Raw genomic sequence first — 18065 nt, 5'->3', positions numbered from 1 at the left:
ATGCGATTTCAACAAATTCTTGGAATTGTTTCAGCATAATCACGAACATTATCAAGTTTTTATAGGCTGGCATACAATTTGTGTATTGAGTCATATATGCATTATGAAAAAATATGTAAAAGCCTCTAAAGGACAAATCAATGGACCTAGGTATACCGGAATGGGCACACATTTACTTCGTAAGTAACAATTGTTCTCTAAGAAAGTTAATGAAATTTTAATTATATTTATAGTTAAATAGTAATCAAAATGTTAATATTTTTCTTCAGTAATTTCTGAACGTATTGCAGCAAAAAAAGTTATTTTTAATCGATTCAAAAATACATTTTTTAATGATATCAATTTTTTTCATAAATATTTTCTCCAATTTAAATAATTTTTAAAAATATCTTTAATATGTTTTTCAGTACTTTCGATTGATTTAATTAATTCATTTATAGACATATGCCTCAACATCTTTTAGAGCGTTGTCATTGCTAAATAATTAAGACTAAACTTTAGAATTAAAATAAAGATAGACAAATCAAATCTAAAACGTCATCATGATGCTGTTTCGAAATAGAAGCTCTTATCTCTGTTCCTTTTTTCTCATTAGTTTTTTAATCGTCATCAAATTGATTTTTTTAATTTCCGTTTTAGATTAGTTAGCAATTTTACCAACTTATATTTCTGAAAAATCTTTTTGAACTCATTTGTGACCATATAGAAAATAGTTTCAATTAAACACTTTTGCATCTTAACCAAATTTTTTAAAAAAATATTTGTCCTAAGATAATCACCTATTTCTACTTACACGTATGTATCGGTGACAAAATCAAAGAAACCATGACTAAACATTTGTTGGGCTCTAAAAGGTGCATAAAATTCATATTCATTAGAAATAAGGTGGAGAAGTATGCCAATTATTTTTCTTAGTCATCACATTTTCAATAAAATAATTTTCGCTTTAATTTTGAGATTTGCTTTACTTCTTTTTAACTATGCCATGAAACCCTCTCAAGATTGAGAATGGAATGAATATTTGATATTTTGAATATAATATAAATTTGAATATAAAGCAATAACATTATAAGTATAGAGTATCAAATTGCCTACTAAATAGCATGTTAATAGTACCTTAAAGCTCGCATGTTTGAAACCTTTCAAGGAGTGACAAAAAAAAATTTCAAATGCAAGAAAATAATACGATTAAATGAAATCTGTTTTCAGATCTGAAATGAAATCTCTCAAAACAAAAATAATTTCATTCATCTTTCAAGATGTAAAGTGAATTGGAGAAGCTTATCATTTGCACATTTGTTTTGTTATCGCATTTCATCCGTTTTTAAACAGGAAACGACAAACTTAGTTCTTGTACTATTTTATTTTTTATTTTTTCCTTTAACTGATAAATGATTGTTCAAGTTACGGCTTGACTGAGTGGGCAATGACTCCTTTCCTTACTATGATGTAAAATTATACAGAAAAATCTTGAAATTAAAATAAGTTATTGTAATAAAAAATTTACGTTTTTAATTTACAATAACGAAATACAGATTTTTATTTTGCAATCTTTAGAATTTATGCTATTAAAAATCTTCTGTGTAAAAAATCATGCCATCTTCTACTCCTCTTACTTTACAAATTCTTATACCAAGTAAGGTATTTTTTCTTTAATACACAATTTGAATTGCTTTTTCATTGACATCAGACATTTTAAACATGAATTCATATGGCTTCTATTTGAATACTGACTAGACGCGAAAAGTTATTTAATACAAGAGTCTTAAATAATCATTATTTATGAAAATAAAAGCATGAGCAATTAAAATAATTCAGGAAACGAACACATTTATGTGAACTTGTTTCTGACTCTGTCTGCATAGAAATATGATCTTTGAAACATATTAATAAATTATATAAAACTATGTGAATCGGACTAAAAATAACTAAGATTATTTAAAAACTTAAATCGAATAACTTATAAAGAATTACTTCATAAATTATTAAAAAAGCCTCTAGAAAAACCATAATGACATAGAAATTATGCTGCCTATTAATAATAAATAATAAAGTCAATAATAATTTTCTTTGCTTTAATTTTAAGCAAAAATTAATATTAGCGTTTTTGAAAAATGTACATATAGCATAAAATCCAAATAAAAAAATAATTAAAATATTCACTCTTACTTTTTTTTTATAATTGCAAATTTAAATTGTGCTCCGTGGAAAGTGCAGAAAATCTAAATCACGAAACGGAAAATCTAAGACTTCATTTTAATTGAAATTAATACTTTTATTCATTTATTTACTGCTTTTTTTAAATTACATAATAGAATTCAATTTAATATGAAGCAGGATTAGTAAGTAATAGTCATGTTGGCTAATTAGTATATTAGCCAACATGACTATTACTAATTACGGTTAATTTTAGAAATATTTACATAATTATTTTAGCAACAAAAGCATTTGTGAGTGTATTTAAAAGCTATCTAAGATGCTGCAATTCATATTTTTACACAAATTTCTGATATTTCCTCATCTTTTGCATAATTCTTGATATAAATGATTAAAATTCAGAATTACTTGAAAAATTATAGAAAAATAGAAAATAGACTAAAATAAGCAACTGAAAAAATAAATAAAGCTTTACTCGAATTGAAGTATAAAAGGAAAAAAATAAATAAAGCCAGTTATATCATTTTATTTATGGTTTATAAACTATCGCAAAAATTTACTATAATGGTTTATAAATCGCCAGTGCTATAAACTCATGATTTAATATGTTTTTTAATGTTTTAATCTAACAATGCATGAGTTTTTATTTTTCATCAAAAGGAATGCATGCTTCCTTTAAATTACAATCTTCGCTCCATTTAATTGTACTACATACATTTTATCAATTACTCTATATGTGATTTGATGCCTTGTGTTGCAGAAAAATGCCTTTGGTAACAATTTGGATTATTTAAAATATTTTCATCGATTTTTAAACATTAATTTTAGAAATATTTATAAATGATTTTTTCAATAATTTCGTATGTGAATGCATTTAAAAATTTATCTAATTAAACTGTTACATTACATATCTTTCCACATATTTAGCGTACTCTCCCATACATTAATTACAAATTCTGCTTTTATTGGAAATTGATATTTTAAAAAATTCTATATAGCATTATTGTGTAAAAGAATATTGTTGAGAAAATTCCTTTAAAAATATTATTCACTGTTATATATATATAAATATATAATTAAATATGAAATTTAAAAAAAAATATTGCCATTAGCCAACTTTGTATGTTGGAAGTTAAGTGTGGGCCTGATCTATATATAGCTTAATAGGGCCTATCTGTGACAATATTTATAAGAATCTACCTGTTGAGGTAATCGAAGCATACCAAGACTCGACTTACCTTTCTTCTGTAGTCCAAGACGTTAAGAGTTACCGATTCAACTTATTTGTTACTTTCGACTCGCAATCTGACGTGCAACAAGCAGAACCGATTAAGATCCCATTTTTCGAGTGAACCGTCCAAATTTTCTTGACCTTTCCGTCAATGAAGATAAATGAAACTGAAGCACTCTCACCCCGTCTTTATCAGAGGAGTGAGCCGTAGAAGTAAATGCCTGAGAATGCTCTTGGTAGATGTTCCTTCTTTCTGATTAGGAAAGAAAAAGAAGAAAAAAAAATGCAGGAAGCGTTCACTTATCAGGCTTCGTATTCTTCGTTCAGATTAGATGATGTCTTGATCACGTGCCCGGGATCTTTAAAACTACAGGTTGTGAAAGAAATTTTTTGAAAGCCAATGTGCGGATGAATGGTTTAGGGAAAACACGATCAACAATAAAGCGGGAGGGTCAGAGGCATTCAATTGCCACTTGAGCCAATGAAGTGGTGTCCTTACAGTTCCTTTTCGTAAACATGTCAAATGGTATTTGCTGATTGAAGTTTGTCGAGGGACGTTATCATGCATGCTTATATATACACTCATATGAATCTCTGCTTCTGGCAATAAGTGGAGGCATCTAGAAAAGGACCCTCTTGTAATACGTCCTCAAATATCTATAGACATGATTTCAGACAGAAATCCCCGCTCTTTTGGAATATGAGTCTACGAACAATTATGCAAATAACTTATTATCCCCGAAAATTCTTAATTTAAATTCGTAGCTGGTCTCTAGACAAATGAATAAAACATGAATCGTATCATAACTAATTGTTGCCTTGTTATTCAAATGTAGATCAAAATTTTCTGAAACATGTTGTAACTCCACCACTTTACTTGTGGGCTTATATTTGTTTCCAAAGTTGAAATTTGTCATGAAAGTTTGATAATTTTAAACAAGGGATGAAAAGATATTTAAACTGTGAACCTTACGTAGGTTTTAAAAAAAAACGATTTCCCGGAGCTATCCAGCAATGGACAGTTTTGAAAGGTATATAAATCAAAAAGGATATATTTGAAGCAGGCAAAAGAAGTATTTTTAGACTTCCAACAAAAATAGGAAATTTTTCAGCGATTATTGATTTATTTTAAAAGTTTTATTTCTTTTTAAACAGATTATGCATATAGAAAGAGAGTGCAAGATACGAATGGCTTGTCCTTTAAACAGGAATGAAAATTCTCTATCTTATTAAACTCTCTTTTCAATTTTATATATTGGATGTAGAAGAAATATAAAAACGGGCAAAGTGAATAAAGCATCGCACTCTAGATGTTCCAGTCAATAAATTACATCATACATTTTGAATATTTCACCGTTATTTTGAATTCTATCTGTCTTCTCGAAGAAACATATTCTGCTGTTTCTTCTAACTTCCATAAAATCATCATTCCACTAAAACGGACCAAAGTTCGCTAGGCAGGATCAGTTTTTTAAAATTATATGATGAGCATTAATGATCTAGTCATATTTGAACAGCGCGAATAAAAGTTTTATTTTCAATCACTGCAAGTTTTGAAAAACTTAGCTTGTCTTCGCGTTGACATGCATATTGCTGTGAGCGTCCAGCTCGACTGTGATTTTTTTTCAGAATGAGTGGCAGTTAGAAGTAGGGAATCACCATTTTATAATCAATTACTGTGGTAGTGAGGGCGAAGCAAGTAGTAAGATTAAATAATAACAACTGAAATTCAAGTACAGTGCTCTTTAACTGATCGAGTTTGAGCTACTTTCTGTGATTTCGCCTTGATATAATGTTTCTTTTTCTCATTATTACTTTGTATGTTGAATTCTGAATCATCTCATATTCTGCATGCGGTAAGTAACTAAAAAACCCAGTTTATTAAAACTACTGAAGGGGGAAATTTTCGACGAAATTGAAATAAATGTTATGAGCATAGATTGGAGAAGAAGAAATACTGAATTTTTGTCACACGTTAAATTAAATTGTGCGAGTTTAATAAGTTATCTTTATGATAAATTAAATGGTCCGAAAATACATTTCTGCATAAAAAAAGAACGATTTAAAAAATACCAACCAATTATATCTTTCAGTTGAAGAAAAAACACTTACATAACAATTGCAATTAAAACCTCTTAATCCAGATCTGAATACATCCCCAAAATTTAAAAAAAAAATGATTTATAACACAAAAACAGATGTCAGCCTTTCCTGGACAAAATTCTGTAATCAAAAAAAAAAAAAAAAAAAAAAAAAAAGAACAAACTGACTATTTTGCAAAATTAGCTGCTTAGAATTCTGAGAAAATACTTATCTTCCCCTTCATACATTCGGAGGTGGTACCAGTAGTTGATCCAGGTCATAAAAATAGATTTTGGGGTTTCTTCGAGAAGAAACGTTTGCGATTTTTCTTAAGTTCTGCAACTTTTCTTTGTTTCACCAGAGATGTTACGAGATATGGCATAAAAACGTCATCATAGTCATCAACATTTAAGATATGTTGCATTTGAAAAAAATGAACTACAGCAAATCGTAAGATTTCAAAATCGAATTGAAGATAAAGCATAGTGTTTTTGCATGAAAGCAAAATGTATGCAAACCGAAAATATTATTTTAACTGCAACAGTACATTTCTCGAGTTGTTGACGCATTCTACGGAAATAATATATTGGTAATGCGCTTAAACAATGGCCACGTGACATTTCGAAGCGAAGAAAGTTTCATTATATTACGAATTGTTAAAAATTATAAACTCACAACCATGGTTCAAACTAGACTTTAAATCTCCTGATCTTAAAGAATATAGAAATAGCAGAAAAAGGAAATTAGTTTTGTATCATATAAAATAAAAGTTTAATAAATTGCACCCAGAAAGCCAAATTCAGCTGTTCTGAAATCATGAGGATCTATTATAAGTATGAACTAATTTATCGTTTCTTTCCAATTAAAACATAACATTCTTCTTTGAAGTTATGTCTATTTTATATCATATTAATTATCAGCATTTAAAATTCAAATTTCTTTTATTTTGTGATATAAAATGCATCCTTGGATATGTGTGACTTTCCGCAAGATTGCACTATTTGTAAATATTTAAATTAAATAACTTTTTCACCTTTAATTATATCACATATATTCCTTTACGTTTGCACTTAAAACCATTGTGATATGATAAAAACTTGTTAAAAAATTGAGATATGCAAATAATTCGTTTTATCGTAATCGAAATCAAAGATTTATAATTTAATCGTTATGTTTAAATCTGAGTAAAAGGTAAAATAACTCTAATTAAGAAAGCAGAATTATGTATTTGAGGTTAATTGCATCAATGGTAGAGGTAACAATTTCCTTTGAAATATGTATTATCACAGTAATAATCTACACAGAAAAATAAATTATCTATATCTTGCTCGTGCAATAGGGTATTCAAGATAATAGGACAAATGAAGATCTGGAAAATCTGAGATGGTGTTCAGTATATTTCTTCTCCAGTACAGAAGGTCGTGTACCTCTGCTTGGGAGACTTCCTCCGTCAGGATGACTATTTCTGTATTAAATGCAAAACGAGATTTCATGTATAACAGAAATAATGGGAATCTTATAGTTCTGTCTTGCGGGTCTTGAGTTAGAATATTCATGAACAAGCTGCTTGTCTATAATAAACCCCTGGTATATTTTCTAAACGACAACGACCTGTTCTTTCTTATTCTAATACATTTTAAATACAAGATGGTCAGTATTGCTCCTGGTGGATAGTCTACGATGCCAACCATTATGTATTCGAATGTAAGGAAATCAGGCATTACCAACTTTTAGAAAAACCAGCTATGGGCAGCAGAAAAATATTGTTTGGGAATTTTATTAAAAATTCTGTAATATTCATCAAAATGATAGATTTTTAAATCAATAGGGCCAATTTAATATTCTGACGTGCTAAGAGACGGCCTTACTTTTTATGTGTTTTTATACTGTTATATTTTAAACCGCTATTTGTCTCTTTATTGAAAACTCAAACTCATTCATTCGGTAGACAGAGAATTCTTACATATTTTAATCTTATCATATCCTAGGCTTTGTGCCTATTATTCTAATTATTTTATAACTTTACTCTTCATGTGGGATTGTCTTTTTTAACAAGAATTCTTAAGTTGTTACTATTTTTAACTTATAATATATTTTATTATGTAAATGAGCTACCAGGATTTCAGATGTATTGAGCAGTTATTTCTGCTTTTTATTCCCACTGTTAAGAGGGTCGAGTAATCAAACAGCTAATGTAGGCAAGTGCCTAAGGGCACTGCAAAATTAGATGTCCCCAAAATTTTGATATCTTATTTGCAATATTTTCTGAATATAATAATTTTAAAATTTGAAAACTTTCTTTAAAATTGCAAGGATCTTGCACTGAAACGGATTCGCATTAAAGTCAAGAATCGTTTAAATGTCAGGACATTATTCTAATATTCTTAATTATCTTTAACGTGTTTTATACTATGTTGTCAGACTCTAAAAAAATATGCTGCTTTATAATTTTAAAAAAATGCCAATTCTATATTTAAATAATATTTAGATTGTGTTAAAAAAATTTTTAAGAGTGGTGATCCAAAAATAAATTTATAAGGCAAAGGAAAAATGCTTTATTAAGCATTGCTTAATAAAGCGTAATGCTTTATTAGACACAGGATACAAATGACAACTTATTATTAGACACAGGATACAAATGGTAATTAAGAGACATATGTGGCGGTCATTGCTCTACATAATCACCAAACCTGTTGAGGCATTTATCACACCGCTGGACCAATTTGTTTAACCCGTTTTGGTAATAACAGGTAGCCAGTTCTCGGCACCTTTTTAAACATTACCGTCTGATATGAACCTTGTTTCGGATAAGTTTTTCTTCAATGCCGTGAAAAGAAAATAGTCACTGGGAGCCAAATTGGGGCTGTATGGGGGGGGAGTCTCCAAACCTCCCACCTAAACGTTTCCAGCAATCTCTCTGCACGCTTCAAAAGAACGACACCATTTCGCCACATGTTGTCTCTCTTTGCTTTACTCTCTGTTGTCTACTCTTTGTACACTTCAACGATTTGTCTGTGAATGTACGATGGGGACACATTCTTGGCCCATAGAAATCGTATCACGGCTCGCACCTCTGTGCGAGACCACTTCTCTTTCTGCCATTACTGTCGCTGTTTCAGGTCTCAGTACTAACACTATCTGTTCTAACAATCGGTCTAAGACAACTAGCGCCATCTGTCTTCCCTCTGGGTAACAATAATCTCATCCACAATTTCTACTTTTCAAATACTGCTGCTTGTAAACTTTTCTACCGATCGCCCCTCGTATTTCTTTTAAAAATTGGACTTGAAATTTTTAAATCCAAAATACTGAAAACAGATTTTATTTAAATGTTTTGTCAGTAATCACTCAAACTTTTTATATAGAGAATTAAAATCATTAAAAAAATATCTGCTGTAGGTAATTAAAGAGGGGAAAAGGAAGATGCCTAGATTTGTACTGCTAAAAATCCCCTAGAGGCCTTAATACCAAACTGTATTAAAGGCAAGGATTGCAAAGCTCCCAGCCAAGATTTGAAAGACATGATACAGGTCTTTGAATAGATCGGTGTGGATTTCAATCATTAAAATAATATAATGGTTAAACATCATTCCTTGCTGACTAGTAATTGCGTTTCCGACTTGAACAGGCCTTAAAAGATGTTCGTCAATTGAAATTTTGTACTCTTCCATATATTCAAAACTGTTGATTCCATTCTCTAAACAAAATGGGAGGGCGAGTGATCTTTTCTAACTAGTGAAACAACGAATTGTCATGAACATTGTCAATTCATTGTCTTCTCTACCTAATTTAGAAGAAAACGAGATCAATGACGCGCGACGCTACCTAGTGTTGAAAAAACAAACTGAAACTGGTGTGAATAAAATTTGATGAGCTATTGATTTCTTTTAAATTAACTGATCAGACCAAACTCATACCGTTAACTCGATATGAAATTTTTTAAACCCATGTTTTCTTTTATGGACGCCCTGTAATTTATACACATATGTGAAGTCGTGGTGATGTTACCTTTACATTTTGTCCAATTTAAGATGAAGAATTTCAGCAGTGGACTTAAAACGTTTAGAAATATGCAAATGCTCAGGGCAGCTCGTAGAAAAAATAGTCTTAGACTCGATATCAGCTAATTTGAAATTACCGAAAAGACGTTTCTTTATTTTATTTATTTATTTATTATTTTATTTTTGTCAATATTTAAACTAAATGAAGATTAATTGATTACAGTGGCATTTTATCTACAGATATGAAATATATTAAATAAATCAATTTTGTCCCCTATTTAGTATATCATAAATCTTTTTATGCCAATTTTTTTACCGGCTTTAGAGATATATTTTTAATTGACTTTTTTGCAGCTTTGTATTCTATTTACAGAAGAGTTTGTTTTTTTTTTACTTCGTAGTGCCTATAATTTATGCGGTTTTTTGCCTATTAATAATTATAATCAAATGCTGCGATTTTTTTCCATTTTGTAACAATCGTATATTCTTTTGTCGTCTTTTTTTCTTTTTAAAAACTAGAGTATTAACAGACTGTTTTATAACGTTGATGCAACTCTTGTTACAATTTAATTTAAAAAACAAAAACAAAATGATAACGTCAATTTTTATAGTTTTCTTATGCCATACGTGGTTTTTCATTCTTAATATATTGCCGTTCTGTCAATGTCTTCAAGTTTAGTCAATTTTTCATTACTCTATCAGCTTTACTTTCTGATAATATATGATGATATAAAAAGGACCTTTTCATAATTGCTAACTTATGAAATATTAATTGCCTTTGGCAATCAGCTGATTCAATGGAGTAATATTTCATTTACATTAAATAATTTAGATATAATTTCATGTTCCGAGTATGTGCCCTGAATTATTTAAATTGTCGGACCTTAAAACCCTGTTATTTTATTACATAACATATTCTGTTCATTGAATGCATGAACCTTTCAACGGAGATCAACCCAGTGACATCATAATTCTATTAAAAACAAAAAAGGCTGCTTCAGCTGTCATCTAAATTCACCGATATTGGACTTTATTTTTTATTCGTTTTATAGAACTCTGCAGATGTTAATCATAATTCTCTTTTAGCTTCCAACAATGGAAGAAAATCATTCGGTTAAATATTTGATGAAACATCGAAAACTGTTTGAATTTCAGGCCAAAAATGTAATCTGCTGTTGAAATTTAAGGGGAAAAAAGCATTTTTAAATTTGTCAACATTTAGGAAAAGTTTGTAAGACAAATAAATTTATATAATTAAAAAAATTAATTTGAAGCGATATAAAATTCATTTTTGGGCAATAATATTTTCGGAAGTTATCGTTACACGCTCTAAAATTTCGCTTAATATTTAATTCATGCACATTCCTGCATCTAAGAAATATGTGTGTCAAATTTGGTTCTTGTAGATTGAAACAGTTTAGCCTGTAGAGCGGCAACACACATACATTCATTATTAGAATGGAAGATAGAGATATTTTCTACACATGCTGTTATAAATATTTTTTTAAACACGTTTCAGCTCAACGGACATGCAGATTCATTTTGAATGCTTCGGATTTTTGTCATTAAATTTCAAAACTTTCGAACAATGTATGATACTGTGCACAAGGAAATGAATAGACGAAAAGTTCTGAAATAGTTCGGGTGTGAATGTGGGCAACCAAATCTGAAATTCGATTCCTATCTTAAGATATCTTGATAAGAATAAGAATATTAAATTAAAATTCACATTGCTTGTTTCTGATAAGATTAGGGATATTTTAGGATAAAATAATCTAAAACCTTTAAATCTAATTCTAGCATACTAATAGCTAGAATCACTGCTAAGTCATCGGTTTTACAAGAAAAATCGCATCTGATAATGAAGAAAAATTATCTGAAAGCCTTGTCTGAGTTGAGAACTCTTGAAAGCCTACGGGTATTTCAGAGTTGACATTTTGATTACAGCAACTTTCAGCCTTTCTGTTCTTTTAGTGCACTTGTTTGTATTAATATATGTTTAATTGACTGAAGAAATATTGTACTGAAAAGAGGAAATTGCAAGACTGACTTTATTGACTAGCAATTGTCAACGCTTACTCTCAAAAACGTAAAGGAAATGCAATTTAAGTGCCACTTATTAAATGATTTTTCAATAAATGTGTAATATACATTTTTATCTTTATTTATATTGAAAAATGTTAATTTCTAAAAAATTATTAAAATAAATTTTAATTTAAAAAATTACTACAAAAATTAAATGCCAATATTAAATCTCGTGACAAAGAATAAGAAGAGCGAAACTATATTGTTGTTGAAAATGGTAATTGAAACAGCATTTTTGTAATAAAAAATAGACAGTTTCATGGCATTAAAGGCAAACATATTAAATACAAACAGACCTATAGCAAAAATATAGTAAAAATAATAAATGTAAGGAAAAATTTTTAAAGGAACACAAGGTTCAAAAAGGAAATGCACTAATTTAAGGTTTCTGGAAGAATAAGCGAAATTTTATTGTGAATTTTATGGAATCTTAGTGAAGTATTTAGTATGTGCCTATTTCTCATTGTAATGCAGGCATAGCATCAGTTGAGCATACTCAAAAGCACTCATTCTGGAAAATTAGAGTTGTAGTTCGTCATTCTTTTAACCATATAACAAAGCAATTTCTTTAAAATTATGGTAGATTGTTCTGTCATACAAGTTCTATAAGATTCACGTCGGATGAGAATCTATTCTATATAAACCTTCACTTTCCTGAACAAACACCACAATGAAAAATCGAACATTATTATCAATAAGCGTATAATAAATTATAATAAATTCCATTAACAACTCGGAAATTGTGCGCATGAAGAAATATATCTTTATAATACGTAAGTGTGTGCATAATTTTCTTTTCATAAGTTCCATTCTCCTCATTCAGCTCTGATCATAATGCCATCTCTGTTAATGGTTAACTTCCAAGTAATAAACAGGTGGAAAAACAATACCGGATTCAGTTATAAACCTTGAATTGGATAATAAACAAAATCAGCTTACATCTGTGAACAGCATATTTCCTCACTGCTAATCAACAGTGGTAGACTGACTGACTAGGATGTTAACTTGCACGATGGCAAGAGGTCCTCTTTATATACAAGAAAGACATTGTGTGTCCCCAGGATTTGTTATGTGGAAGAGAAAAGCAAAAATTGACAAATTTCCTGCACCTTTTCTCAAATAAATAAACTATATAGCACATAGTTTTATGTTTACAAATATAATTTTTTCCTTGCAAGGCTACGCGAGCATTAAAATTGTTATTGCTTTCAAAAGTCTTCTCAAGGCAGAGTAAGGTGTGATATACCTCTTTAGACAAATACACAAGAAAGGTTTTGTAGCAGCTGACCATTGATTTTTGCTTTCTACCGTTGCATTTTTGTCGTATGTTACTAATGAATCAATCTTGTAATAAGCGAACTCGCTCATTTTCTAAAATAAAAGAAAAAATAAATTGGTCGAATAAACATGTAGTTTGACAACGTAACCAAACGTAAAGGCTATGAAAAGGGGAAACTCCCATACATACTTTTGTCTTTTAAATTTATAAGTTTTAAAGTGCTTATTTGATCATGTTTACTTGCTGTAGAATGAGTAAAATAGTGTTTTGATTCTTGTTTAAAAAAATTTCTAGTCGAATTATAAAAAGAATAATTTTGCAGCAGAAAAAAACCTTTGAGAATAGTTTTCAAAGTTAAAATCTCCCCAGACAGTTTGACTCCCGCATGGATATTAGAAACATGTTGCAATCAAATGCAAATTTGAAATGGATGCAGATGTCAAAAATAACCTTTTCACATCCCAAGTCTTGACTGTCTCAATGAGGATTCTGCACTTATAAGGAACGAGCTGGTTATGATTTGATTGCAATAAATGTAATCTAGTATTAAAAATTTAACTCCCTTAATCATTTAACAAAATATTTATAGGAAATGAATTCGTCAGAAATTCAATGAAGTTGGACACATTCTTCTACCATTGAGTGCATGAGGGGTTATTTGCCCAGTGATAAAAATAAAATAACCAATTAATAAATAACATGCAAACATTTATTTATCCGCGGTATTATATTCTTTCATATTTAATTGGAATCAGTTTAGGTATAAACTGCAATTATGTTTGAAATGATGGTTTCTATGGAAAACAATTACTATGCTTATATTTGCATTTTTACCCAGAATTTCCATTTTTCTGTCCTGGCAATTCTTACTAGGGCTTGTATTCACTGAAAAAAAAAAATAGTTTTGTCTGCAAAAGAGTTTAAAATTATGCCATATTATTAAAGAACAAACTTTCTTAAAGATTATTCTGATAAGGGCAATTCCTGAATTTCATATCATTTCCATTGTGAAGAGGATTGCATGTAATCCATTTCTGTACTTTTTAATTTCAATCTTCTACAAGTAGAGCTATTCTTTTAAAATATAAAAACACTTGTAGAAGGTTTCCACTTTCTTTCCAATTTAGTAAAAATAGTACGCATCTTATTTAAGATTTGATCATAAAAACATACTTATTCAGTACTTCTACTTACGAGGATAAATATAGTAGCATATATACTATAAATACTAATATAGATCCATATTAGTAACAGATTATATTAATTTTAATTTACAGATTTTCATTTGTTGTATTAGTTATTACTTGTTTGATACATTCGGCGATGCTCGGGTGAAAATATTTTCTTGTGTTTTCTATCCCTGTTAATAATAAAGATAATGTACGTCTATTTGTGTGTTGACACTCAGTAGGACATACCATCAAATTTAAAGCTACTAAATTTGAAACATAGTAACTTAAATCAGATGGTAGCTCAATAGCTATTGTAGCTCTCTTTCGACACGCATTCATTGAAGCGATTTTATTTTTGAAATTTTAATTAGAATTTTGATTAATTTAGATTTAAGGCAGATGTTAGACTTTTTCCATGATAAATTCAAAAACTATAATTGCACAAAACTGCACCTGTTTTCGCACCATTTTAAAGATTGTGTTTTACTAATAATAATATATTTTTTGTGCAAATTTTTCTGAAATTTGAAAATTTTATCAAAATATTTTCTGCGCAATTTTCAACAATAGATTTCATTGTTCCAATGAAAATTTTTATTGATTTGTTAGCCTCCTTTCCCAATCAGCTAGTTTGCCAGAATTGATGGTTGCTAAAATTTTAAATTAAATATTTTATAAACTTACTCCTTTAGCTTTCCTCAGCTAAGAATTTTTAAATTTCACTTTTAATCGAACAGCTATTATTAACGTGAGTTTTAATAGAAATATTAATATTAACTTGTGTCACTTTAAAAGCCTTAAGACGTTCTTTACATTGTGCTATGCATCTTCTTAATTTTCTACCATCTCACTTGAATATTTAAGTTTTAATCTGAAACAGAAGTAATCTTGTGCTAATACAAAAGCTGCTGAACTATTTGAAAACAAGAGCATTTTAAAAGTTTCTCATTATCCGTTACTTGTAAAGTCAAATCTTAATTATAAGTATAATAAAATATCAAATATTTTATTTAAAATATTTTTAAACAGAAATTAAATTTATATGCAAAAATAAGCTGTATGTTTATACCTTCATCATCAAAAAAGGAAGAAAAATCTGTAGCAAAAGTACAAACTGTTTAAAGAGGGTTGTTATTTTTTTCCCTCGAACAGTTAAATATACTGTTCTAAAATAAACTTAAAACACTTTTTAAAAATTCATTAAAAAGAAATTGCACAAAATTTAAATGGGTATCATTGAAAAAATAATTTTTTGGATTGTAGGATGATATAAACGCTATTATAAGAGTAAAATGTCAATATTTTGAGATGCATTTTGTTGACATTTCCACAATAGATGATTTCATGTGGATAAATTGCATTGCAATCAAATATCGTTAAATATAAAAACAAACTAAATTGAGTTTTATTGTTAAAATCAAGGTTTTCACTAGTACCAAATAAAGCATCGTAAACATCCTTTGCGTTGCTTATAAAAAGACATCTCTGATTATCAAACGTCACTTAAGGAATTTTATAACTAATTGTGTGGTTATTTTTAATTTAGTGGACTGTACATATTGATTAAAATCCTTTAGTTGAAAGTAAATTTTACTGTTTATTCTTAAATGATGTTCCCGATTGAAGACATCTGACTGCAACACATCTACTAGGCTAAACATTGTTTCAAAAAATAATCATCCAAACGGTTTGATGTTACAATAAGGTGCAAATATTTGTAATACAGGTGCCAACATTATTATTAAAGTCCCTAATCCCTATCTTTTACAAGCAGAACTAATAATTTTTAATAATATTGAAAAATTAATTAAATAACATGAAATCCTGTCATAAATCAAGATTCAATGAATAAGGAAAGAAATAAAACTCCCTAAACCTCATAATTTTCAACATATTTCTTCTTTAGAATCATCATCATAAGCTTGGTCCACTTCAACATCAATCCCATCGTAAGCCATCAACATTGTTCCACGATGCAATTCGGATGAATATCTAATTAGATAAGTTCTTTTTTGCTTTTCTTTTATTAACCATAATAGAGGAGGAGTCATCTGTTTAACTAACATGCACTAATTAGCCAGCAAATGTGAGTCACAGAGGAGTCACATAGTAATCTTTTGCAACAGTGCTCTAAACTTCAATGAAGTCCAAATAACATTTACATCAGTATTATGATATCTGTTCCTATTGAATTATACCTGTAATATAGTATAAGATTATGTAATATTATTTGGAAGTTTTCACGTTATTCATTACAGTTTTGATGATGCAGGAAACCCTTTTTAAGAGGTCATGTAAGCTCATGATTCCTAGATACGGCATAGATATAATCAAAATTTAAATATAGTTTTGTTTTGATAAGATGAATTGCATCAACAATAATCGATTAACTATATTAAAATCATTGCAGAGGGAAAGGTGTATTAATATGATTAATAACTGATATCGATTAACTTTGACGAACTACTTCTTAGCAAAAAATATAATAAAAGTATAATTATAATAAAATAAGTAAAAGTATATTATTTTAAATTATACTACCACAATAATTGAATATTCTGATCGATCAGCTATATTTCAAAGCAGCAATGAAAATTCCTGAAATCAGCCCAGTCACTGAAGTTGAGTGCTCTGTCAGAAAATTTTGTAAATTCTCTACATACAACCATTGGTTAAGTATCCAAGAATCAAAAGCTTTCAAACGAATAAAATTTTTCGAAATCATTACAGAGGTTTTTTACTTATTGAACATGTACAACAAAGCCTGCATTTTTTCGATTTTCCCTAAAATGAAGATGAGGAACATCATAAGACTTAGATGATGTATTTAAGGGTCATGAGCTTTCATTAAATTAAATTTTATCTCGAAATCGGTTCAGTAGTGGCAGGAAAATTTTCTCACAAAGAATGTACAATGAAAGAAGTTTTTTTCCCATTTCTCTCAAAAATAGAGGGAAGAGGTTTTTCATGGAATATCCCGATATCATGAACTCCCATGTGAAGGAGGAGGAAAGGAAATGAGATAAGGTTTTTCCTTATTATTTTTAATATATGAATAAAGTATTCATTAATTAATTCGCTTTAGTATATGAAGTTCAAGAAAATTACAATAGAATCCTAATATTATATATACAATAATTACACAATCTTACTATTATATACTCAAATGATATTTTTATCAAAAAACACTAAGCTCTTGTTACTGCACAAAGATTTGAATATAATATCTATTGTTCATAAATGTTTTTTTTTTTTGTTTTTGTTTATTTACAAATAACTTGGAATATGTTACACTAATAACCAGTGGGAATGGTCTACCCGAAATGTTCTCGTATACTCTATAATAGAGATGTTATTCTAGAAAATGCCTTGAAAATAATAGTTACATAATATTAGCAGCTGGGGTAAATTTAGCATTTTACTGAATCTCTCGTGTGGTCCTTGGCAACTTTTTATGGTATTATTACATGGGATTGCTGTTAATAGTATCTGGAAGTAGAATTTGTGTTTTAGGCATATTTCTCACAACTAAAAAAATGATACAAAACTACATATCAAATTTTGGCATATTTAAGTCATCTTGTTTTTCAGTTATCACATTTATATGTTCCTGAAAATACAGACTGACAGACAGTTAACCCCTTATTAGATTTTGTTTAAAATTTGATAAGTGTATCTACATTATAAATGTTAATTTGTATTTGGAAAGCAAGACCTCTGAACGGGATTTGGCCAAAATTAGACAGAAATATGCAAATTTGGTGTAAAGACTGTATGCCAAATTTCAACTATCTAGCTCAAAGCCTTTTTAAGTTATCTATGTCACAGATATTTTCAAAAATGTGTTCTTTGAACTCAGGGAGATCAAAAATGAGAAGGTTCATCAAATTATTTTTTGATGATTAGAATACTTTCACCACATTTTGTATACAGGGAGGGAAGTAAAAATATGCAAGTAATATTTTATAAATTTTATACTGGTAACATAGATTTCATACAATGGACAAAATGTTCCCATACTTTCATTTATATGGAAGTAAAGAATTCTCCCTCTCTTT

The 18065-nt window shown here is 29.0% G+C and overlaps 1 protein-coding gene across 2 annotated transcripts in view; it reads right to left on the bottom strand.

Moving 5' to 3' along the window:
• Nucleotides 1-3660, bottom strand: part of LOC129962596 (polyamine-transporting ATPase 13A3-like) — a 102667-nt gene extending 99007 nt beyond the window's left edge. For both annotated transcript variants that reach the window (XM_056076401.1, XM_056076399.1), the window contains exon 1: nucleotides 3396-3660. The gene's annotated coding sequence lies outside the window, so the exon portion shown is untranslated. The remainder of the gene's footprint in view (nucleotides 1-3395) is intronic.
• Nucleotides 3661-18065: the final 14405 nt, after the last annotated feature.

The sequence above is a fragment of the Argiope bruennichi genome, chromosome 3, assembly GCF_947563725.1.
Source record: "Argiope bruennichi chromosome 3, qqArgBrue1.1, whole genome shotgun sequence".
NCBI lineage: Eukaryota > Metazoa > Arthropoda > Arachnida > Araneae > Araneidae > Argiope > Argiope bruennichi.
The sequence above is the reverse complement of the archived record's forward strand: the minus strand, read 5'-3'. Positions and strand labels throughout refer to the sequence as shown.